Consider the following 26,840-nt stretch of genomic DNA (forward strand, 5'->3'; position numbering starts at 1 on the left):
TGATCTGTTAGGTGGCATGAACGCTTTTTTAAAACTGTGTGCACACCAATGTGGTCAAATGAGTATTAAAATCCAAGAGAAGGCTTGAAATAATTCCACCCCAACCGAAGACACCAGCATCTTCTAAGTTCTCCGTGTTTTTCTTCTTATTTCAGCTATATTTTCGTATAGCTTCAGTTACAAGCAGAGGCATGAGGAGCACTTGTAAAGTCTCCAGAATTCCGTGGACACTCATCAGCTTCTCACAGGCTCTATGTGTTCGTCTTATTTTCCTGACAGCTTGCCTACTTTATCTAGAGATTCTTTTCTCCTACAAACCAGAAAGCCTGCTCCAAAAAGGAAAGCAGAAAATACATTGGAAAAAAAGGAGACTCCCAGGTATCTCCACTCTCAAGCCAGTTTTAAGTTATGCTATATTCATTCCAGAATTCCTCAGTACATTGAAATAAAATCACTGTGAATGTACTTAACGCCACTGAAATGTATACTTAAAAATGGTTCAGATGGTAAATGTTGGGTTATGTATATTTTACCGCAATAAAAAATAGAAGTACAAAAAAATGAAGTAAAACCCAATGGCCGTCCGCAAACAAAATGTCATCCACAACACAGGGTTGACGTTAAGTCTTGCTCCTGAGTTCCTGGCATCTACCGGACACTGAGTCTGCTTTTCCTCCGTGACTTGAAGTTCCAAAAATTGTTCTCCCTACTAAGCATATTTTTTTGGTCATACAAGCCATTCAGTCCTATCTCTGAACAGGATCATAATTTAAATATGCTGATAAAATACAGAATTATCGAGACTATTTACCTCATGGTCCAGTTATTTTGGCCTAAAGTGCAGACAAACAGAATTCCATTTAAGTATTATGGTAGGGCGCCTGGGTGGCTCAGTCGTTAAGCGTCTGCCTTCGGCTCAGGTCATGATCTTGGGGTCCTGGGATCGAGCCCCGCATCAGGCTACCTGCTCAGCGGGGAGTCTGCTTCTCCCTCTCCCTCTACCTCTCCCCCCTGCTTGTGCACGCTCTTTCTAATAAATAGATAAAATCCTTAAAAAATAAATAAATAAAGATAAATAACCAGTTACCTCTTCAAATTCCATGGCCACATTCCTACTTGTCCTTTGTTGATAGCCATCAACAATTTCTGTGTACTGGGAAACTGGTGGTGTTATTTTCACAAGTTATCAAATTCTTTCATGAGGATTTTTTAATTTTTTTCCTACTGAAAGCTAACTTATGGGTAGGTATGTTTTGCTTTTTTTTTTTCCCCCTGAGATTAAGCATTCCTTATGAAATTTCACACGTTTCCCATTTGCTGGGGGAGGACGACAAAGGCAAGGTTATCAAGGCAAAGGCCTTTCCTAGACATTGTCAGAGGTAGATGTGGGCGGCGGGGGGGGGGGGGGGGGGGGGGGGGGGGGGGGGGGGGGGGGGGGGGGATGGCAGCAAGGAGCCAAGGGCAAGAGCTACTGAGGAGCAGGGAGGGCCCAGGTGCAGGTGTTACCTAGAAAGAAGGGCAGGTGGGCCCCAGAGATGGCAGGGAAGGTAGGCATGGATGCAGATGATCCATCACTGCCAAGTTAAGAAATGAACAACGTTCTACCTGATGACCACCATTAGTCAAGGTCATCTGCTGAGAGAGTATGTGGAGAAGGGCAGGGAGAGAGCCATGCCAACCCAAAGAGCTCGGGTCTGGGGGAGCGGGGAGAGCTGAAGATGGCCTCGCAGAATCGCTCACTCTCATGGGGGCCCAGCTGGGGTTGAAGATCATGATCTGTAGTAACGTGAATTCACTTGGTTGTGCAATTTTTCTTCAGCAGCCATCAGCAGTTTGGATGTGGACCAAGGACGGCAGATGGCTGGGCTGATTCAAGATCGGGCTTCCGCAAAGAGCAGTACATAACATTTCAGTTTGTTTCCAATATGAGCTCTGTTGGACCGATCAACTTCAATAAATTCTCCACTATAAACATCGGGTACAAAAAAATGCTCCCTAATGGATAAATACATTGTGGTACAGTCATATGTTGAACGCTGTGATGGCCTTGAGGAAGAATGAGCTATAGCTCAGCGGAGAGAACATGACACACATAATGTCAAGTGACAGATGCAAGACCCCCCCCCAAGATACACACAGTGCAGTTGACAAATGTGAACCCCCCCCAAGATACACGCAGTACAGTTCCATTAATACCAAATCCATTCAGTTTAAGGGTGCATACGTGCAGTAAAACTATAGAGAAAAGCAAGATGATTATCCCCCAAGTCAAAATAGTGATAAATTCTAGTAGGGAACGATGGCTGGTGATCATGGGGGTTTCCTGAGCAGCTGGTAACATTCCCTTCTCAACTTGGGTGACTACTAGTTGTTCATTAAAATGTATATACGGTGAATGCTCTCTTATGTCCAGAGGTCATATGTCATAATAAAAGATAAAAAGAAAAGAGATAAATTCTCTGTGACACTAGTAATTCAATTATCACTTGAATTCTCTACAAAACAGAGATCAGCATTCTAATAAGCCAGGAACTATTTTTCAGGGGCAAGTATTAGCAACCCAAATCAAACCAGGCTAAGGGGGAAAAAAAAAAAAAGGAACACACTGGTTCATGTAATTGAATAGTCCATGTGCGGCCTTCAGGCATGGTTAGATCCAGGTGCTCAAATGCTACCTACTAAGGTCTCTCTCTATTCCTTAGCACCATGTTTCTCAGTGCTTCAGTGCTATTTTCATTCTCAAGCACTGATAAAGAAGATGGACTTTATCATGACTAGGTTTACATGTTACCAGCTTAGTAAGCAAGCAAGCAAATAACCAAAGAAAAAAAGAAATCTCTTTGTCAGCAATTGTAGCAAAAACCCGTATCTGGCTCTTTCTGTATCATCATGGGTAACAACGGACTCTTCCCTAAGCAGTCACTGTAGCCAATGGATGTGACATGCTGTTTGGCCAGACCTGGTCCCTAAGTTTATCCCCAGAGCTCTGTATGTCACAGAGTGACAGCCAAGTGTTCCCTAAGGAAACTTTACTTGTTTTAACCAAAAGACAGGGAATGGCCATGGAAGCAGGCAAAACCCACCAATATGCACTATGAATATTTTCCACCTTCTTTTGGTGCTCTCACCAAACAGTGATTTCCCTTCACTTCCCACTCGTATACATCAAACAAGCCACCTCCAAATAAAGAGCAAAGGCAAACAAAATAAAATACACAAAAGAGACCCAAGAATTGAGAAAGCAGCCAAAAGCCTTGAAAGAATGAGTGAATGATTCCATTTTCCCCAACCTCTGGCCTCTCATTAATTACCTACCGGAAGTCTGGGCCAGAGCTTACATAATTATATCATTTCTATCGACTTACTGATAATGGATTCCTGCTAGCATGGTACAGTAGAAGAGAATGTGACATTGTGCTTGGCAGGGCAATGGAGGGTGCCAAATTGACCCAACTCCCTCAGCCTTTGCCCAGTGACCTGCAAATTCTGTCCTGGAGCCTCTGGGGACAAATGGAACTCAGCGAGCTCTTTAACGTGAATAAAGGGGAAAGATCACGAATGCCCTGGGAGGGTTCGAGACAAAATGGATTTCCTCCAGAAGGAAAGGACAAACTTTGCCCATAACTGACCAAGCTAGCCAGCACTCCAGGACCACTCCAAGGTAATCACAACTGCGCATATCTCCTCATTACTTCTGTTGTTCCCAGAATCCTCTATGCTTCTGTGGACACTGCCAAGGCTGGACTTCAAGGCAGATCTCCGAAAATTTGAAAGCATTCTGAGATCACCAAACTCTTTTTAGCCACCCCACACTGGAATCAAATGTTAATAAAGGCTGTTGAGACCATAGCTCCAACAGACTTTAGCCCCTGGAGATCTCTCTTTCCTTTTTTTTTTTTTCCCTTAACATCTCCTTTCTGAGAACAGCTTGAGGAAATCCACAGTATCAGAACATCCACACCCTCTCCCCAGTTCAAGAACTAAAAAGAGAGAACTCTCCTTTTAATAATTACCAGTTATCATTTCACAACAGAAGGCTTCGCGGTTTCTGTCACCTACGATCAATGAAGATTAAATTAACATCTTGAAAAGGCACATGATTATTCCACAAACATACCTTAGGCTCCCTCCTTAGTGCCAAGCACTATGGTAAACTCTGGGGACACGAACATTAATAAGATACAAGTCCTGCCAAAAAGGGATGACTCAGGAAAAACGCGTCTAGAGTAGCATTTTCAGCTGACCCTCAGGCTGTGGTGAAGCGGGAATACAGAAGTAATCTCTTTTTTAAAAAGCTCTCATCTCCCAGAACCGAGAATTAAAATTGCAGCTGTCCTGTGGGCAGATGGCCCAGGGTGCGCAGTTCAGAGCTGCCCTCCCTCCCCACCATGAGCTCCCTCCCTTCGGCAAGCCTCCTCTCTCTGCAGACTGCAGAGCCCAGTGCCACAGGCTGCGGGGGCACCCCCACGCCCCCCCAGGCACACCCCAGCCTGCAGGAGGGCTGTGAGCCTCTCCCCACCCTTTGCCCCTCCTCCACCAAGCCTCTCAAGTGGTCTCCCCAACCCTGTTAAGGGCTGAGTTGTGTCCCCCCCCAATTCTATGTTGAAATCCTAACTCCCACTACCTGAGAATTTGACTGTATTTGGAATCAGAGTCTTTTAGGAGGTGATTAAATTAAATTAAATGGCGTGAGTAGGGTGGGTCCCGATCTAAAATCTAAAACTGGCGTCCTTGTTGGCGTCCTTGTAAAAAGAGGAGACTGGGACGTAGACACGCACAGAGGGAAGACGGTGTGAGCACACAGGGAGAAGTCACCCATCAACACGCCAAGGAGAGAGGCCTCAGGAGAAACCACAGCTCCTGATAGCTTCGTCTCAGACTTGGCAGTTTTCAGAACAGCGAGGAAATAAATCCCTGTTGTTTCAGCCACCCACACTACGTTACTTTGCTGACAGCCCTAGCAGACCAATACAAACCCCATCTACCACTCTCAAAATGTGGACACACTACAGAAAAGTCCTAGGTTTTCAAGGTGCCCCTCTTTTTCCCCCCAGTCCTGAAAGATCAGGCAGGTAAAACGCACGAGACTTCTCCCTCTTCAGACCGAAATGGTACAGCCGACTACCCCGGGACACGTGCAGGACCACCCCTGTCCAGCTGCCCCACACGTGCCACCCAAAGCCTGTCTTCTTCCTCCACTGACAAGCCCCCAGATCCTCTCAAGGCGCTGCACAACCTGGCTTGGACAAGCCAACGGAGCTCTTGCTGAATCCAGCTTCACGTGATGGGAACAGATTGTGAACTATACATTTGCCAATTTTTCCCCTGTGCCAGACCATTTTTAAGTGATGTGTGCACAGAATGGCATTTAAAGGCCTTAAATATCTCTCCAGGGAGAGAAAAGAGCAGAAAATAGCCCCTGGAGCTCACATAATGTCAGCCAGGACAGCTGAGGCCAACTTTGGGTGGGTTTTCTGTTTGTTTTTTTTTTGGGGGGGGGGGGCTTCTTTTCTGGTTGGTTGGTTTTGTTGTTTGGCTTTGGGGCTGAAGGAAGGGAGCAGAAAAGAGAGGACACCTAGTTTCCAGGCGGCAAGTTAGGAAAGTCACTTCTAGATGGGGGGGGGAGGGGGGCGGGCTTAGGGACTACTGGATTCCAGCTCCTTCGAGTGGAGGGTGAGCAAGCTTCAGGGACTCTGTGATGACCCTGCAAGCAGCTCAGCGTGTGGGGACACCCAGCCTCCACCTCAAACCCACCCCCTTTCCTGCACAAGGGCTTGGTTTGTTTTTTTTTTAAAAAGTGTTTTTTTAAGCAGCACTTCCTGTTATGTTGGAGGAAGGCTTGGGCCGTTTTATTATTAAGCAATTCTCTTTTTTAAGTTACCGAAAAAAAAAAAAAGAGAGCGAGACCATATTTCCACCAGGCTAGAATCGGCCTTACTCAAGCATCCATGTTTTAAATCTCATATTTTCTTAAGCCCTAATTAAGCCTTCCAAGAGCTCGCTATGTTTAATTTGCATTCTGAAACACAAAATCTAATGTGTTTTAACATTGTCTGCTTCAGCTGAAAAGGAAACTGTAAATTTATACAGTCTGGTTTAAAAAAAAATTGGCAATTGCATCTTAATGAGTCTCTGGAATGGGGTTGGGCAGAGCCCCAAGCCCCGTCCTTAGCCTCCCATCCCCTTCTGTCTCCACTTCCCATCCCCCTTCTCCTCTTTCCACCAGTCCCTCCTCTGCCTTCCACCCATCCCCCTCCTCCCCCTCCACTTCCTCTTCCCATCCCCCCTCTACTTCCCATCCCCCTCCTCTTCAGCCTCCCATCCCCCTCCTCCTCCACCTCCCATCCCCCTCCTCCAGGCATACCTGTCCTCCTCCACGCCTCCTCCTCCCATCCCCCTCCTCGTCAGCCTCCCATCCCCCTCCCACTCCCACCTCCCATCCCCCATCTCCACTTTCCACCCCCCTTCCTTGCCCCCTCCCTTCCCCTCTCCCCTCCCCGCCTTCCCCAAGCAACCACAGACTTCCTCCTCCTCCTTCCCTCTCCCCTCCCCGCCCCCGTGACCCCCTCTCCCGGCCCCTCTCGGTGGGGGCCGGGTCTGGAAAGGTCACGTGGCCCCCTCGGCCTCCCGGTGGGGTGAGGGGGCCGGCTGCCGAACCTGTTCTTTGTTAAGAGGTCAACGCCAGCGCCCAGCTCAGCCGAAAGAGTTACCGACGACCTTCGAAGAGCGGCGCACTCACAGCACCACCAAACCCCCCACCCCCACCCCACCCCACCCCGTCCCCACCCCGCCCCCCTCGCCTGCCTGCCGGCCTGTCGCTACGGGTGGTTCTCCCAAAAAGGCTCAGGCTCACCATTTCTTCCGGGGGGATCTTAAGGCCCTCGGGGTGGGGTGGGGGGGTGCGGTCCCGTTCATGATGAGAAACAGGAAAGGGGCAGCGGAGGAGTCGTGCCTCGGGGGAGCTGGCCGGAGGGCCTGGGGATGGGGGGTGGGGCACAAAGGTAAAGGGGGAGCTCCTGGAGGGAGGAGGCCCTCGGGGGAGCTCTGGGCGGTGGAGGCGCAGGATCTGCAGAAGAGAGGCCAGGCCCCAAAGCTTCGGGCTCTCGTGCTGCGGGTGGGCACAGGACGGTGTCCCTGGAAGGCTGCTGCGTGCCGGGAGGGGGTTGTTCCCGCCGCGCGGGCGGAGAGCTGCCCCCGGCCGGCCGGTCCTATAATTAACACCCCCCCCTCCCCCGGAGAGCGCGGGAGGCCGGGCCTGGGCTGCTGTGCGCAGGGGCGTCCCGCAGGCCCCGGAGACCTGACCTCGGAGCCTCTGGTGCGGTGTAACCGGGACGGGAGCGCTCGCACCGTGATCGCCGTGCGTGCCTGAGCCACCTGACCACATCTCTCTCTCTCCACCGTAGCCGTAGTATTGGCGACCGAAGGAATGTGTACTCTTCCTAAAGGAAAACAAAACAGAGCCAATTTTCTGTCCAAGAAAATAGAAATTCCCAGAGAAGACCCAGTGTCAACATGAGCTTGCAGGACTTGCCTGTCGTGTTTTCCTGTGCAGAAAAATTTCCATGAGTTGAGGGTAGAAAGGAGGTGAATAACAAATAGGGCTCTCGGTGTAGAAATAGCTTGGCATTCTGATTCTGTTACCTGGTCTTACTAAATATTATTCAAAGGCATACTTTTAATGACGGCTCAAAGTTGGACCGTATGAAATTTTATATGCCCAGAATGTATTAACCATTTTCCTACTGGAGAATATTCATTCCTCTTGTTTAAGCCTGAAGAAATATATCCTAAATTATCCCCCCTTGTGTAGTTATGTAAGTAACCTTTCTCACTGTAACCCTCCGTGCAAAAAATGAATAGTTTCCTCCCGCCATGACTAAGTGTGTTGACTTTGCTTGCTTTTGGGTAGCTTGGAATTTGAAGCTTTCTGGTGTTAAGGAAAGAAAACATTGGCCAAGTGACCAAGCCAAGAGCTGCATCTTGTCCTTTGAGACCTCAGATCAGGGAAGAGAGTAGCCTGCAGGGGGAAGAGAGATGCTCAGGGTCCCTGGAGAGTGTTGCAAATATCCAGATATCCCAGTCTTGGAAGGAGCCTGGATGGGAAACTCCCCAAGCATTGCCTGCCACATTCCCTGGGATATCCTGCAAAGCCTAAATGTTTCTGGTGAGGAGTGGAAATTTTCCCTTCTGTTACGTTCTCTGCTAAATATATCGGTTTTTTAATTTATATGCACATGCACATTTTAGTGGAATGGTGCCTATCACCGATTACATAGAACTTGAAGGACTTGAAAGGCACAAATCTCAGTGTGGTGGGACGAGATAGAGGCATCTCATGGAAGGACAGCAGTCACCTCCTGTTAATGACAAACTTCACAGGACTGGGAGGCATCCGGGTAGTTAGTTTGAATGACTCCCTCTTTTTGTGCTGATCACATGAACTGTGTGAGTAAATTGTTTCCCTGAGTTACTTCACCCCACATTTTTGTATTGCATATGATAAGAAATGTGAGAACAATCAATATATAGCCTTTCCTTTAACAAAACATCACTGCTCCAAACTTCTCTGTAGTGAATGAGAATGCATTCCAGAGCCATCCCCCTCCTCTTCAAAACACTCACATAGTGGGTTTTTGTTCCTTTAATCAACAACTTCAGTATTAAAATGTGATCGATTGTATATAGCTACTCAAGAGAAAAGAAAACATGTCCACGTTATTCATAAAAGCCAAAAAGTGGAAACAACCCAAATGTCCATCAACAGATACACAGACGAGATACGGTCCATCATACAATGGAATAGTATTCAGCCATAAAAAAAATAGTGAATTCCTGATGTATGCCACATGGATGAACCTCAGAAATGTTATGCTGAAACAGAAAAGGCTACATATCATATGAGTCTATTTATACAAAGTGTCCAGAAAAGATTAATCTAGAGAGGGAGTAACCGAGTGGTTTCACTGGACGCAGAAGCAAAGGGATGGGGAGTGAGAGCTCCTGGGTACCAGGTTTCCTTTGGGGGTGATGGAAATGTCCTAAAATTATATCATACTCATGATTATACAAACCTTTCTAAACTAAAAAACCACCACCCCCAACACTGAATTGTACACTTACAGTGGGTGATTTTTATAGCATGTAAATTATATCTCAATAAAAGTTCCTTAAAATGCAATAGTGTGACAGTTTTTTCAGGCACGGCCTCAAAGTGTAAAGGGGTCCCCGGCACAGACCTGTTCAAGATAAAATACCTTCAAAATAGGCCACCCTGAAATCTGTACCAGACACTGGCATTTTCTTGGAGATTTTTCTCTGCGATCCTGCCCCTTCCCGGAACTAAGTCCTCATCACTTTATGTTAGTATATGGACTCAGTCCTTGCAGTGCTTTGCTTCACTGCTTTTCCCACGTGCCCTGCAAAATAATCCATAAATCGATCTCACTGGCGATTTACACAGTTAACCCCCAATTCCTCAAGGACCGTTCAAGCTTTCCCCTAACTGAGTTCACCAAACTTAGCTGAGCTGTTTGCATCTCCTTCTCTCCCGATAAACCACCATCCACAGGCAGAAGCATACTTGCCACTGAAACCCAGGACCCACACGCTCAGACACATGTGGCCGGAACCAGCCGCTCACGAAATCACCCTCAACTTTGCCACGTGTGACCTACTAATTTTGTTTATCCATTTTCATTTCATTTTTTTCAATGCTGGTCATCACCTACCCCACTAAATTCACAACCAAGTAGTTATTTGAGGAACCATCCCTCTTTCCCCAGTTTGAAAAATATGGGTCCACTGGGGATATTAGGCAATGACTGGAGACAGTTTGGGTTGTCACAGCTGGGGGAGGGGTGCTGCTAACATCTAGTGGGTGGAGGCGGGGGATGCTGCTCAGCGCCCAACACTGCACAGGGGAGTCCCCGCAGCAGAGCGCAGTCTGGCCCCGAACACTGCTAGTGCCAGGACGGAGAAATTTTCATCTCAACTCTAGAAATGTCTCCAGTGTCCTCATCTACTCAGCGGGTCTTGTAGCTAACTCTAAAATAAGGTGGAACGGGGCGCCTGGGTGGCTCAGTCGGTTAAGGGTCTGCCCTCAGCTCAGGTCATGATCCCAGGATTCTGGGATGGAGCCCCGCATCCCCCATCAGGCTCCCTGCTCAGCGGGGAGCCGCTTCTCTCCCCCCCTCTGCCCCTCCCCCCACTTGTTCTCATTCTCTCTCTCTCTCAAATAAATAAAAGAATCTTTAAAAATAAAATAAAAATAAGGTGGAAGGAGAGAAAATGGTCCATAATCAATAAAGGCAACCTGCTCCTGCCTCCTCTTCCCTCCTCTTCCCTAATATCTTTCGGGTCCCCAGCCAACGTTAGCTCGGAGAGTGGCTCTGACCGCGTTATCAGTATCTAGCTGAGGGCTGATTTGTGCTCAGTGGATCTGTCCACATAACTCACGTGGGGAGTACTTATTATATCCCTGTGAGTCCCCACGCAGTCCCCCTGATTTGAACCCTCTTTCTCAGCCTATGGCCAGTCCACAGAGGAGCGTGGGTCTTGCTTACTTGCACCTGAGGTTTTTCTGGCTTTGAGTCCAAATGTTGTGAAATGAAGGCCACGTGTTTGCCCACACCGCCGCCTCCGCGGGGGTCCTCTCCGCCTGGTCAGGGAAGGGCAGGCCTGGCTCCCCGCGTGTGCCTTGGCCCCAGTGAGTGTCCACGTGTTCATCCTGCCTCCCGCCATTTGGCACTTTCCACCCACATCCGCCTCGGGCTCCCCCATGCAGCTCCCCCTGCTGCCCTGCCTTCTGCTCTTTGGAAAGTTCCTCTTCCTTCCCTGGCTTTGCTCCCCCATTCTTTCTCATTAAGAATTCAGAAACTGTCCGTGATGTACTTCGTGGGCCTCGGTTCTCATCTCTGAGCCCATGCACCCCACACCTAAATCACATGTACCCTGACACTCCAGCTTGGCCCCACATTGGAATCACTCCGGGGGCATTAAAAACTCCGAGCACAGGAGTGCTCAGTCAGTTAAGCGTCTGACTCTTGATCTCGGCTCAGGTTGTGATCTCCGGGTCGTGAGATGGAGCCCCGAGCTGGGCTCTGGGCTCTGTGCTGAGGCGCTGAGCATGGAGCCTGCTTAAGATTCTCTCTCTCTCTCTCTCTCTCTCTTTGCCCCTTTGGTCCCTTTGCTCCCTTTGCCCCCTCCCCCTCCCCTGCCCACTCATGCATATGCTCTCTTTTTAGAAATAAATAAATAAATACTCCTACCCACTCGAGTCCCACCCCCAGAAATTGGGATTTCTTTAGTCTAGGATATGGCCCCAAGCCTCACAATTTTGAAATCACCCCCAGACAGCAGGCCTATCCTCCCAAGGGCTCAAAGAGGAGACCCACGGCAGACCCACCACTGCTCACAATGCAGTTGGGGGCAAAGCATGACAATGAGTTCAGTGAGGTTAGTGAAGACTGGGGAGCTGGCCAGTTCTGTTCTCATTAGCCGCCGGGGCTCAGGACTTTCCTTTTCAGGAGTGGCACAGAGCTAACTCCTGGGGCTCACCGGACCACTGTGGGCACCTCCTGAATTTCCTTCTGCCTTCTTGCCAGGCAAATGCAGGTTCCTGACTTTGGAGATCCCGGCACCCCTTCCCTCCCTGAAGCTGTGCCTTCAAACACCGTCAGATACCTGGAGAGCAGCCCACAGGTCAGGAAAGAGAGGTGGCTGGGTCAGGGACACTCTGCCTATTGTAGACGACAGGGAGCCATCGAGCACGATTCCGTCCAACGGGCATCCCTGCACAGAGCTGTCCCAGGGAAAACAAAGGATGATTAGCAGTTTTTAAAAATAAACAGAGCATCGATGGACTTTTTTTTTTTTTAATTTGCAACCTTCATAGAACTATGTTAGGAATTTAAGAGAAGGAATTGGCCGATTGAATTCTTTCCTCTGAATTGTTTGTGAGGAAATGAGTCATCCTCTTTACCTCTCTCTGACCTGCGGGCCGTGTACTGCCGTGTAAAGATGTGTCCGTATACGACTTACACTCAGACCTACCACATAATTTGTGGGGCAGAGTGCAAAAAGGCAGACTGTCTTTGATAGCCTCCTTGCCCTGTCATGACTTGTAACATTGCACTTCTTCGACACTGTGATACTCACAGGACCAGGGTGGGCTCGCACAGGGGCCCAGGGGCCCACGAAGGAGCCAGTTGAGCACATGTCTGATGACCCCAACCCCTTTGTGCCCCCAGGGCAGAGGGTAGCCGCAATGCCTTGGTGACCCCCCAGCTCCCAGGTTCATGCTCCATTGTCCCATTGGACTGCACTTTCAAAACACAACGTCAAGGATAAAATGGATTTCCGTAGGGTGGTTGCACGGCATTAAACTCCAGGTGTGATGCCCAATCTGAGCATCGGGCCATGTGTGGATGAACTATCACACAGCCACAAAGCTGGGCCCGCTTACACTTCTACCACCAGCTAATATTTTTTATTTTCTATAGTTAAGCAAAGGATACATAAATAAAATATTTTCCAAATCACAGGGATGACCCAATAACCAGTTCCACAAATAATTCACTCTTTCAGGGGCAGAATAACGTTTTAAGCACTTTTGCTTTCTCAACTGCCAAAATTTTCCTTTTTTTTGTTTTTTACATTGTTAGCATCTATACAGTAAAAACATGCAGTGTATATTTTTTTAAAAAATCAGTTCCTTTTGTTGTTCCTGCCATACATATATATATTTTTTTTTTTTGGACTTATTTGTAAAATAGACAAAGAGAACTAAGGAGATGTGATTTCTGTTATGGCCAAGAAAATGTGCATTCCACAAAACCAGGTTGTCCCTTACTCAAAATATAATGAAATCACTTGCTGATGAGTTTAAAAAGGACCAAAGCAGTACGGACTGTAAATGGCAAAGCATGATGGTAAAGGACTGTCAGCAGATTTCTCACTTCTTCACCCATTTGTCCAGTGCTTCTTGACATAGGAACCGTGAACTTCCTCCACCCGAGTCTGCCCCGCGTCGGGGGCCAGAGCTCCAGGGATGACATCTTGGGAGGCTGCCTCGGGAACAAACATCTCAGGTGGCCGGAATGCACCCAAACTTTGAGAACCACCGCCCAGGGTAACATCGCCCTGACCGACTGTCCCTGGGCCATGGAGAACAACACCGGCTCCTCCCAGACACACTATGAACTCCTTCTTGTTCTAGCTGCTGGGCTCATTCTTACACATCACTTGGCTGGAACAGCACAAAGCCACAGACACACCTTGTCTGAAGGTGTGCGCACCCGCCCCACAGGTGTGGAGTCAGCAGCCCCATTCGGAGGGCGTGGGGACCCGTCTCCTGACCCTACACTCACCTCTTGGGCCATGCTGGGTGGAAGGTGCACATGTAGGAGTTAATCACACTCCTTCCCAGCTTCTGGGCTCTCCGAAGCCAGGTGCTGAAAAATACAATTGCCTTTTTGTTCTCTGTGTTTCCACTCTGCGGGCACAATCCCCACTCGCAAGGTAGGAGCAAAACCTCGCAATGGAAATCGCTGATGCTCCGGAAACACATTCCCGTCTTTTCTGCATATAAAATGTTTTTGTTATATCCTTGAGACAGCCATCTGCTAATGTGGTAAATTCTTTCTCAAATGTAATTCTTTCACTGCCATTGCAAACGACTTTCTTGGGGGTTAATTAATTTTCATTAAACCCTATACACATTTTCTTCCATTTCTGAGTGTCTAAAACACCATCTTTCTGTCACTTCTGTTTATCAAGCCATGCACTTACAGTGACTCTTTAGCTCCAGGAGAATCAAGAAAAAGAGCTGGTCCTTGTTTTATGAGCACATTTTGTTTGAAGGATCTCATCTGGCAAAACTTTGCCTCCCTTCCCGGAAATTTTAATTTTGCACAGATGACGTGTTGGTTTCATTCTTTCAACTACGAATACATTTTAAAATACGAGAGCTACAAGGAGTCCTGAGCACAAAAGAAAATTTCTTAGGGCAAAATAGAAAGAAAATAAAGAGATGGTACAGACGACTGGTTAGAAGCCTTCATAAATTCTGCAAGACGGTGATAACGGTCGAGAACCTGGCAAGAGTTTCAGAGAAATGCACAGGAAGCAAAAACCCACTGCACACATAACCGCCTGGTGTTTCCTTGTGCAATATCCCACAAACCTTCGGGGTCCTCAGAAACATTTTGTAAGCTACACATTTCATGGAGATGCCCCAGCCTCCTGAAGGCCATCCTCCAGCCAGACTTCCTTGCAGGTCTGATGGGACAAAGCTTTCTTTGAAACAAGAGCCAAAAAAAAAAAAAAAGTGGGGAAGGGTTGAGCAAAACTTGGCTCTTCCCCAGAGTCTCAGGGTATCTGGTCTTGCCTTTTCTCTTTCTTATCCTCCCGGGTTCTTGTTCTCCATCGTTATTTTGAGTCAGCAAAGAGGAAATGTCAAGGGACTCACTCCTAAGGAACACTCGTGATAGGGCGAATAAGCAAAAGGCAACACTTTGCCTGTTCTTTTTATTAAGAAAGCTTTGTTTGATTTGAGGATGCACTGTTTAAAGTGAAGGACTCCTTGGAGATTCTCTGGATAAGAAAGAGACACATGGTAAACCAGCTCAAGGTCAGGCAGATCGGGTTTTGCTTGGCTTGGTTTTGTAGCGAAGCCCAGAGGCTCTCCAGGAAACCCTCGAGCATGCATTAGTTGGATGTCTCTGTGCATAGAGTCACTTTTCATAAGGATCCGAAGGTGCAGGGGAACGTCAGCCAAGGAGAGCTGCCAAAAATAGCTGACTTCCAGGGCTGCGGAGAAATTGCAAGACCAGCGTAAAAGGACCTGTGTCACACCAATTAACCCATCCATGCCAAACAGTGGGCTCCTCTTGGTTGCAAAACGCATACATGCCTGTTGGGAAAGATACAAATAGAAGCTTCCACGCTACGGTAGTCTAGTATTGTGTCCGCCTTTCCAGCCCAGCTGGGTCTTGTAGGGCGAGCCAACATAAACAGCGTAAACCGTTATGGGGGTCTGAGGCGTCGGGCTTATCCTATATACGGTCCACAGCTCCACAGGCTCTAGGAACCCACGTGAGGGGATCTAGTTCACTCAAGGGACAACACAATCAAGCTGAGGGATTAATTGTCCTTATCTTGCCTTCCTCCCAAAGCAACACGATGTATGCCCAAGCGATGAGGAAAGCCTAGCAGACAGACCCGAGAGTCTGTGGCATAACTCTGCTCGGAATAAAATAAGTGCCTTTGAACGTATGATATTGTTCATCGGGATTCTCAAATTTTAGGCAGTTGGATAACTAACCACTTCTGTGGCAAAGCTCGATGCTCGGTACGGACGGAGGGGAGACAGGGAGGATTCAACTGAGAAGCGGCGGCTCTGTGGAGGGACCTACAGTCAGTGAGCCGCGGTCCAGTCGGCGGACAGTTCCCGAGACAAAGCAGCAAACGGGGCGCAGGCTGAACACCTTCCCCTCAAGTTTACAAATACCGGTACGCAAGTGGGCATGAAGACCTCAGGAGCTTAAAATCCTTTCGCATTTGGGACTGGTCGGGGGCTTAAGGGTCCCCCGGGGCCTGGGGACACAAGGTCCTTTAAAATGACATCCCATGACCCGCACATTCATCCCACGGCTGCAGGCAAGATCGCACAAGACAGCAGCTCTGGGGGGAGTCCTGATTCAGTGCACCAGACAGACTGGGAAAGACCGGCAGGTGAAGCAGGACGTGCCCACGGTGAGAAGTGGGGACTAGGGAAGCCACGTAGTCGACTGATCAACGCTGTGTCTTCTGCGGGGGCACTTGCTCGCCGAGACCTCCCTCACCCTCGTTCTCCACCAGACCCCTCGCTCCAAGGCCTGGCACGCAGTAGGAACCAAGGAAGTTCTCTTGAGTGACTGAATGAACGCACGCTGGCTCGTACTCATGAGTACCTAAAATGCGCCACATTCTGTGTGAGGATCCAGATGCGGTGTAGGTGCCAATATCCTTAATTTTCTCAGTCATCCTGCCCCACAAACGCATTCCTATTCTTCCCACTTGACGGTTACTTGCAAAGGTCCCCCAGGTGGTTAGTGGTAAAGATGTGGAACCCACGCCTATCCCACACAAAGCCATGATATTAACCCCAGCGGAGCCAGCCCATAAGAAGAGGTGGGAGAAGGTGGGAAGCTGCCATTTATTAGAAATCCACCGCCTGCTACGTACGTTACGGGCACAGCCTCTAATCCACCAGCTAGATAGCTAATTATCCCCAGTTTACAGACGAGAAGAATGAGGCTCTGCGATTTGCCTGTGGCCACAGATGAATGTGTGTTAGAACCTGGCTTCAAACCCACATCAGACGGGCTGTAAAAGGGCAGAGTCCTTGCCGCTACGCCAGGGGCTCTCAAACTTGACTGTGGGCTTGTCGGGACAGTTTCCTGGGCCACATTCCCAGCAGTGCTGATGCATCAGGCCCGAGTGGGACCCAAATTTCCGTTCCTAACAAGTTCACAGGCAAGGCTGATGCTGCTGGTCTGAGGTCACACCCGCGCACCAAGAGAACAGAGGAATTCTGTTTTGTGCAGGTTCCTGGGACTCACTCCCAGGGCTTCGGATGCAGTGGATTTCAGTAAGTTCAGAGGCGGGTCTACTTAATCCCTTCCCTGGGAAATTCTAGCGCAGCCAGTCTCTGCACTCACTGCCAGTTAGGAAGGCATTCCAGGTGGAGAACCAGCCTGTGTGTTCTGGGAAGTGCAAGTCATTTGGGAGCAGGAACGTCCAGGAAAGGGGAGAGGACACAGATGAAGCATGATGCTTCTGTGAGCTCAGCGAAGGGTTTAGGGTTTGATTCCACAGGGAATGCGAGCCACTGAAAGGTGGTGTCATGGGTTCCCTAGAAACCAAACAATCATTTATTCAATAGCAATAGAACTCTGCTCCTGGACCAAACACTGGGCAACTTAATCAATAACTCTTTCTTTTTAGAAGCTCCCCCCCACACACAATACACACACTGCAGCACTGGTAATAATTATGGCAGGACAACAGTCATGAAGGGAGACTACCTTGGACAAATAGAGATTTGTGATAACACCAGCCTCAGGAGCTTTGCATGGGGTCATCCTTCTGCCTGGACAGGTGAGCCTCTCACTGATTCTTCTGAGTTTTTGTTCAAGCATCATCCTCTCAGTGAGGCCAACCCTGTCCATGATGTTTAAAATGCCCACCCGGGGGCTCCTGGGTGGCTCAGCCAGGTAAGCATCTGACTCTTGTTTTTAGCTCAGGTGATGATCTCAGGGTCCTGGGATTGAACCCCAAGTTGGGCTCCATGCTCAGTGCAGAGTCTGCTTGAGGATTCTCTCTCCCTGTCCCTCTGCCCCTACCCTCGCACACTTTCTCCCTCGCTCTCTTAAATAAAGAAATCTCTAAAAAAAATAAATAAAATAAAATGCCTGCTTGTCCCTATATTCATATTCTCCAGAACATTTTCAACCCTGGTCTACTTTTTCTTTTCCTTTATAGTGTTTGTCTCCTCCTAACATACTATGTGCTTTTCTGATTTCTTGCAAATCTTGCTTTTGTCCATGTCCTCTGGCTAAGATGCAAGCTCTGTGGAAGGAACATAGATCACCATTTTGTTCTCTGATATACCGCACGTTCGATCTAGAACAGTGTCTGGCACATAAGAAATGCTTGAGTAAATATTTGGTGAATGAGTGTGGGATCTGGGTATCCAGAAGATGGGGAGGAAGAAGAACACAACAAGCAAAAGCACAGATCTGAAGAGCTGGGTTTTAGACCCTACTTCCCTAAATATTTTGAGGAAGCTCCAAGCATTTTTTTTTTCATCTACAAAATGAGAGCTCTAAGATCACATCACACTCTCAAATCTATGACATAATTAAATGAACACTAAATATCCCACGTACAGCAAAGCCCACCCCCAGGGTAGGGGTCAACAACAGCATCTATAGATTGGCAAGAAAGGGCCCCCACGGTAAGATTGGTAGGAGGAAGGCTAATCCACTAGCCTGTGCCCTCGGGAAAGCTGCGTTCAGCCAGGGGCAATGAGTCACGTGCAACAAGGTGTGTTTCAGAAACTCAGCCCAATCGTGTCTGGGCAGGTAAAATGGTCATGGGGAGGGTGAGCCTGACACCCCTGCTTAACTCAACGTGTCCGGGGCAACTCCTAGAAACAATACAAGCTCCAATCTGAACCACTTTTCAGATGGGTCTCCCCAAGTCACCTTGAAGTGAGCCAGTTGCTGATGATCGCTATGCGTGCATCTTAGCTCAAATAGATTCACCATCTTTGCATCTGGTCAGCAGGGCAGACTCAGTTCAGATTTCCCCTTGTTCTCAGAAGCTGTAACACCTGGGCACAATGCTGGAAGTAATGCAGACCACATACCCCCGCGCATCCTAATACACGATTACGGTTATTATTGTTAATGGCTTTCCAAAATGCTCCCCCAGACCCCATTAGCGGCTCTCCTTGCTCACTCACCTGAGCGAGCGGATTTCAAGAGGAAATAAGGGGCCTTTGTGGGAGAAGTAATGCAAAGGAATACAGAGTTGAATGTTTTGCTCAAGAGGTTAGCAGGAGGAAACAGCGAGATGCCATCAATGGCATAAAATGTGTCCCTTCTGGGAGCAGTAAAGGAACATCTGCACAAATCCGGGTAAGCCAGGGACGTGTCGGGCCAGGCTTTCTCTGCTGGGGGCAGGGACGGGGCGCTGTCTTGTGCATTGTTCGATGTTTAGCAGCATCCCTGCCTAGATGGCCCACTAGATGCCCAGTTGTGACAAGGGAAAATGCCTCCAGACATTGTGAAATGTCCCCTCTAGGAAGGCTACCTGACTCCCAATTGAGACCCACTACAGTAACTTAACGAGTACAGCAAACCCAACCAGTTCGAGTCATGAGACTCTCCAACTGGGGTCTCTGGAAGGGGGTAGAGGAAAGAAGAGAGAACGTGGGGCGGTTCTGATGGGGGTTCGAGGAGCAGGGTCTGGGAGTGGCATGGAGCCCCTCTCCCAACGGACTGGCCAAGACCTCATCTAAGTGCGAGCGAGGCTGAGAACATCACTTAGCATCATGGCCAGAAAAAACAAAAGCAGTAATGAGGTTTGCTGAGCACATCATATTCTCTATCACACATACATGCTTGTAAATGTCTGCCCCCCCTTGCGATTGTGAGCATGCACACAAACCCAAGCATGGAGCAGGGGTTGCCTAGGGGGAGGGGAAGTGGAGGTCTGAGACGAGAGAGCGCAGGAGGCTTGCTTTTCACCATTCGGAACTTTGTAATTTTATGCCGTGACTATGCATGACTATTAAAAAAGACTGAATTTTGTTTCAGGTCATCACTAGGAAAATAATGAAAGCTTAATGCTCACAACCCACAAAAATGGACACAAATGCTTTCACAGATGAGTATCGAGTTGCCTGTGTTATTGAAGACCAGATTTTTGTCTTCTGAGGGGACGAAAGGCAGGGCATCTCAGAGTCAGTCCATGTGAATAGGCTTTCCCTAAAATCAATTATATCTGTTTCTTTCAATCCATCTCTGCCAGAGCTAACAGAGCTTGATCACCTTCCCAGTAATTGGAACCCAAATGTGTCTCCATGAAGCCATAGTATTAAAACAGCTCAGGATGATTTTAATGTCATTCATGACTCAGTTTCATAAGAGTCTTCTCTGTTGCTACTTGAAAGGTTCTTGCTATAATGTCCATTCTAATTCGGCTTGCTAAACATATTTTACTTAATGTTCCCAAATAGTAAATATATGGAGAGGTTCTCACTGAAAGTTCACAATTCTTATTGAAGGAAAATCTCCCACTAGAACTTACACACATGCTTTCTCTTTCTTCCCTACTGGCTTGCAGAATGCAAATCCTAGGAGAGAGCAGAGTTGTTTGGGGTGTGTTGTTTTGTTGCTTTTTGCAATATTTCCTGATAATAAAAGTCCTTGCCAGAGGCTCCCTCCCCCTCCTCCTCAGTATTTCCAATTCAGTTGCTAACTCCAAAGAACAAATGCACAGGCTTTTACGGTTACAGGGCAAAGGTTAATCATTCTGATTGCGCCAGCAGAAAGACTACTGAAATCGCCAAGGCCAAACTTTTTTGTTTAATTAAGGATTTTTAAGTTTTTTAAATCCCTGAAAATACTACGGTTTGGGAGTAGTTAGAAAATAATTTTCAGGTCACCACTCTTGTATGCTCACTAGACTAAAATTTGGGTTCTTTTGAAGGTTTGTACCGGTCAGCTTTTCCTGCATAACAAAATTTAATGACTTAAAACAACTACCATTCATTTTGGTCAGAAATTTGGACTGGGCTCAGCTGAGGGGATCTTCTAGTCTTGGCTGGGCTCATGGATCTGTAGTTGGCTTTCAGGTGAGCTGGAGATTGGCTGCTTCTAAAACGGTTTATCTCTGTGCCATAGAGACTGTCGTCCTCCTGAAGGCTGGGCGGAGTGTTGAGAGAGACGAGGGACCTAAGGCCTCTTGACATCTAGGCCTGGAAGTGACACGTCATTGTCCCGAGTATCACATTCTACTGGCCAAAGCAAGTTACGAGGCCAGACCAGAGTTGAAGGGAGGGAGGATAGAGCTGTTATTGATGGAAGTAGTTGCAAACTCCTGTCACAAAGGCAAATGTGTCAAGTAGGACAGAAGGATGATGACCATTCTTACAATCTGCAATCGCATTTATTTCTTATTTTCTTGATCACATCCTCCTATATTGTAGCTATTAAAATTTAACCCTATTGAAAAGAATGAGGCCAAAGAGTGGAAAACCGGAGATTTTTATTATTAAAAAAGAGTGAATTTTGTTTCAGGTCATCACTAGGAAAATAATGAAAGCTTAATGCTCACAACCCATTGGAATCCATTGGATTCTGATTTGACACAAGCCCAGATACCTGAATGTATGTTATTTAATGAGCTTTGAAAAGTCTGGCTAACTATCTGTCCTCAAAATATAACCTTGAACATCAGATTCTTCAGTTGCTCCCAAAGCTACCTGTTTTGTTGCTTGGTAGAATAATTATCCATCTCCCGAGCAGAAGAAAATCATGTGATCTTTGTAGAGATAATGCTGTTAGAGCAATGGAAAAAAATTTGATTTGATATAAGGTTTATATAGCTAAAGCTCATGGACGTTGAACAAAACAGCCTCATTATTTTTGTATTCCATTCAAAATGCAAAGGGTAGTGAGGAAGGAGAGGCAAGGCAAACTTATTAAATGGGGAAAAAAATTGGACAGAATCATTAATTTCTTATTCTTGAGTAAGAAGCACTAACCAAGAATAATGAAAAAGATGATCAGTAGCATCACCCCGGCAAAAACCACGCTTCAGCCACAACTAAAAATGTTCCATGGCTCACAGCCTGTGACCCCCTACGTCCCCCAGTACCCACCCCACCACCCCACTCCCAGTACTTCACAGGATCATGGATCCACTAAACACACACATGGCATGATTTTCTAAATCACAGGGGCTGAAAGAGCTCCACCAAATCACATCCTTCCCAGGCTGTTTATATTTGGAGCACATTTTCAAGAGATAAAATTATCCATTCCCCAATATTTCTGGTGTTAAAATAAGAAAAAGAAATAAGAAAATAAGAAAAAATGCCTTTGGTGATGGGGATGACAATTATGTGTTACTGAACATATATTGAAAATATAGCCCATCAAGTGAACTAAAAATATCTTAAGAAAAGACAAATTCAATGAAGAAATAACATTATGGATCCCTAAACCTGTAGGTATTTCTGCCTCTTCCCTTTAATTAATGTAATAAATAATTTATTGAGCACTTAATATGAACAAGGCATCATGCTAGTAGTGGGGAAGAGATTAATAAAACATAAGCTCCTTCTCTCAAGAAAATCATAATTTACCAGGAAAGAGAAGCACTTACTAAATGACAGCAATACAAGTTTGAAATAAATACTGTCAATCCTCACAATTCACGGATTCTGTATTTGCCAATTTGCCTACTCGCTAAAATTTATCTGTTGCCCTGAAATCAATATGCCTGGTGCTTTTTAAGTCATTCAAAAGTCAGGACACATACACTGAAGTGGTAATTTTTGAGTCTCTTGACATGTACCTTCCCAGCTGAGCTGAAAGAAGGTGATGCTCTGCCTTCTTGTTTCAGCTGTGAGACTGTAAACAAGCATCCTTTCCCCAGCCTATCTATTGCCAAGTTTTTTGCTTATTTTTGTGCTTTTGATTGGTGATTTCACTGTTTAAAATGGCACCCTGATGCTGAGGTGCTCTCTCGTGCTCCTAAGCACAAGAAGGCTGCAGTGTGCCTTACGGAGAAAATATGTTTTAGATAAGCTTCCTTCAGGCATGAGTTATAATGCTGTTGGCCATCAGTTCAATGTGAATGAATCAATAATATATATGCAATAAGATGTCTTGGGGTGCCTGGGTGGCTCAGTCGGTTAAGCGCCTGCCTTTGGCTCAGGTCATGATCTTAGGATCCTGGGATCGAACCCCATGTCGGGCTCCCTGCTCAGCGGGGAGCCTGCTTCCCCCTCTCCTGCTCCCCCTGCTTGTGCTCTCTCTCTTGCTCTCTCTCTCGAATAAATAAATAAAATCTTAAAAAAAAAAAAAAGATGTCTTTGAACAGGAACATGTATAAAACAAGTTTATGTACTGATAGGTTGATGAAAATCTTATGACCAGAGGCTTGCAGGAACCTGACCCCAGATATCCACTAGGAGCAAAGGTTCAATATTTGCTAATTGAGTGTTCATGAAGAATCTATAGAACACCATTACTGCAAATAATGAAAATCAATTGTATTTCTTGAATGAATGAGTGAGTGAGTGAGTCACAAGAGGGATAGCTGAAATGCTCTGAATGTTCAGAGACAACTTCCGGTTGAAGGAAAGGGGAGGAATTCATTGGAAGAGGACACATGGGAGCTGAGTCTTGCAGAGTCGATCAGGTGTGGATAAACAAAATTGGTTATACACGCCAGCAGGGTGGAACAGCATGAGCAAAATCATCGATGTGGAAAACCTTGGTGCTTGTCCTGCTTAAGAGCACAAGTCCCAAGATCTTTGAATTGCAGTTCTGTGACTTATGGGATGCATGATGTGACCTCAGGGAAGTTACTCAGTTTCCAGCGAAGTGGGTTAAGAATAGCATCTATCTCATAGGCTGCTGTGGGCATTAAAATCTGTTATGTTTTCATTGAGAGCCTCCACCAAGAGCCTCATGGTTGTTAAATATTTAAGACCTATCAGCTATCGCTGTTGTGACTATTTATATTCCTGGGACAGTGGCTATTTCCATTTGGCTCAATTATAAGGCATATGAGGCAAAACTGTGGGAAGCAACACTGGAAATACAGGTTCACATCGGGTCCCAAGGACCTTGGATTCTAGATGAAAAGAAACTGGGTTTTCACACCATAGCACTAGGGAGCAAGACTACATTTTTCAACGAGGAACAGCTATGACAGGTTGTGCTCCAGCATGACCTGGCAGTGGGAGGGGGAATGGATGGGAGGGGGGATGGATGGGCAGGGGCACGGTTGGAGCCTGGGATACCAATGAGGAGATGGATCAGAGGGGAGGTGAGGGTTCCAGGAGGAAATGGAGAAGAGAGAGTTCATGAGATCCGCAAGGAGTCAACTCCTAAGAGTCCAACTTTAGGTACAGGGCGCTGGTAGTGTTTTTGCTTCTTCATCTGGTGCTGGCTCGGTGGAAGCATTTAGGTTATGGAAATCAGGGAGCCATGAACTTATCCGTATGCATATTGACTGATGATTTCATTAACAAGTGATTTAAAGGTTTTAGGCAAGCAGAATGGTTGGAGGATGGATCCATTTGGATAAACAAGATGGAAAAGGAGCAGAGTTGGGTGGGGACGATGCTGAGTTTAGTTTTCGGTCTGTAGAGTTTGAGAAGCTTCATAAACAGGGGTGATTTTGATGGAAAACTGATAGCCTCGTGCTACCACGACACACCATCTAAAACCTTCAATCTCAGAATCAAGAGTCTGGAAGCAGGGCTATAATCCTCATGGTTCTTAAGTGAAGCACCAAAAAAAGGGAAGGAGGGAGGGAGGGAAGGAGGGACCAAGAAAGGGAGGGAGAGACGACTGGCCTTAGGTAGTGAAATTTAGGGTATTTATGAACAAATTGGCTACATTTTTGTCTTCTCATAGACAATAGCAGGTGCTTGGATGCAGGTTTCTGTGCTGTATATAAATCTGATTGCCAGTCTTTCCTACAGAACACAAACGTATCACAGCCTGACTAAAATTCTAATGGAACACTCAAAAGTTTTGCAAGCATCTTAGCTTTGCTTGAAACACCAATTGTCCAGTGGGGAATAAATAGACGCCCACAACAAAGGTTTTAAATGTCCTCATTCTTCCTCCGTTAATCCAATTCATTCCCCTCTGGGAAATAGCCTGGGGTAGAGATGGGGGGTAAAACCAAAAAGGTGAAATCCTTTTTCTCATATAAAAACAAGTCTCTTTCCTACTTTCAAGTGCAAAAGTGAGTAATCCAAGATGGTAGCTGTAACTGGCGCCCTAGTCTTAGTTAACCCGTGTGTGCTCATTAAAGAGCAGGGGGTACACAGGGCATTTATTTCAATAAAAACAATTAAGTATATACGTTTTGTCGGCTCAGCGTTAATGATTCCCTGTTGACAGAGCTGCACGAGGGGTACTTCTTGGGTTTCAAAGCAAGATTATTGAACAGAAATGACTGTCAAGTCTTATAATTTGGGTAACTGCCAAACAGACCATGGATAAAAGCAGAAAAAGAAAAGGAAAACAAGAGACTGATTACCTGAAGCACTTTTTTTTTTTTCCTATTGGAAAAATTACCTCTGAGGCCCCAACACTTATCTGTTCTGGCCATGCAGCCTCCAAAATGGAACACCCGCCATCATACCCACGGCAGGACCACACGACCTTCTCTCTAAGCCTGGGAAACCACTTCTAAACCACCTCTCGGGTATCACATCCAACGGGAAGGATTAATTAGGGGAAGGGCATAAAGTACAAGGAAAACCATCGAGGGCTCTGTATCTGCCACTGTTCTCTCTAGAGTTGAAGGAGAGTATGCTTCCACCTAACTTCTCACCAGATTGGTTGGGCATCTGCATTTCATTTTGATACTCCCACTCAATAAAAGATAACGTTTGCCCTAAAGTTGAAAAATATTTAAAATACAGTATATTCTCAATGAGCCAGAACATACCCCAATCAAAAGTATGTTTTACGAAACCTGATTTCAAAAAAAAAAGTAAATGATGAAGAAGGAGAAAGTGTCTGGGACGTCATTGAACATACAACTTCCAGAGGGTATCTTGGGGCCAATAGATAGAAATCAGCCCTCAAAGGACAGTGGAGGACTTGTTAGCCCATCCGAACACCAGTACCCTGGGCGATGCAGAAGGGAGGAGGACTAAAACATTTTTTAGACGGTTGCAACAAGACAGGATCTAAGGAAACCAGGAAATTCACTTCAGGCCCATAACCCATTCCCCAAAGTTTAACTGTGCTTTTTAGCCTAAAATTGTGCCTTCTTCACAATAAAGGTAGATCTGAATAAAAGCTAAACAAATAAGAAAAAAATGAAAATTAAGTATTCCAAATGACATATACCAGGAATCATCATTTGACTAATGGGAAGTCAAAAGTCTTCTATTTTTTATATTCACCCTCTTGTGAATGGGGCATCCCCACGACAGCACACTGGGGTCCAGTTTGTGTCTGAGGTCATACCACTGGTTGACTGCAGAGCCCTGAATGGGCATCAGGTGCCAACATGATTCACTGAATGTAATGGCCTTTGACATTCACAGATGCTTGGCCATTGACCCCAACATGTGGATCTGGTTAGGGCAAGGTTCACACTTGACATTTGGAGGCAGATAATTATTTATTGCTGGGGGCCGCCCTGTGCACTGGCCTCTACCCTTTAGATGCTGATGTATACTCTCACCCATGTTGTGACACCCAAATATGTATCCAGACACTGCCAAGTGTTCCCAGAGGGGGCATGGGGACAAAAATCCCTCCCCAGTGGAATCACTGAGTTTGGAGATAGAGATGTCGTCCTGCCTATCCAGATCTCATCTTCAAGCCCAGCCAACCACCTAAGGATCTGCTCCTACTGACCTACAAAACAGTTGTAATGGCTGCACCTCACAGACCTACTTCTAACCCCCTCATAAGAATTATTGGACCTCCCACTCAGCTCTTTACTCCAGGTCTCCAGTCCCTGCACTGGGGTCTCCAATAGGCATCAGCCCAGGAACCTTAGAACCTCACCAACTACCCCCATATCTCCACCATCCTGTTCTTACCTCCACTCACAATCAAGGCAAGGGGATTTAATACCCACCATCTAGACTTGTTTCCACTTACCTTAAGGATAACATAGCAAAGGGATCTGCAAGTTGGCAGATTAAGACAGATTATGTCTCATCACTTGCCTTGAACAACTGTCTTTCGATTAAGGAATCAATGACTAAGGGTTCAGCCTTATCATGAGGATTCGGCAACCAGTAAGTGTCTATTCAACGCAAAGCAAGTCCCATGAGGACACGGCAGTCTGGGAAGTCTCCAGCGTTCTCTCATTCAGGAACCCACTGGAACAGGAGACTCATCTGACAGTTCATCATTGTGTCTTCTACACTTGGAGGAGAGTCTGAAATATCGTTGATAGTCAATAAATATTTGTTGAATGAGTTAATTTACTTCTCAAAAACACTAGGTAAATGAATATTAATTAAGGGCATATTGCGTGTTCTGTGCTGGTTTAAGCAGAATGAATGAATG

Source organism: Phoca vitulina, unplaced genomic scaffold, assembly GCF_004348235.1.
Source record: "Phoca vitulina isolate PV1807 unplaced genomic scaffold, GSC_HSeal_1.0 scaffold60, whole genome shotgun sequence".
In the NCBI taxonomy this organism is placed as follows: domain Eukaryota; kingdom Metazoa; phylum Chordata; class Mammalia; order Carnivora; family Phocidae; genus Phoca; species Phoca vitulina.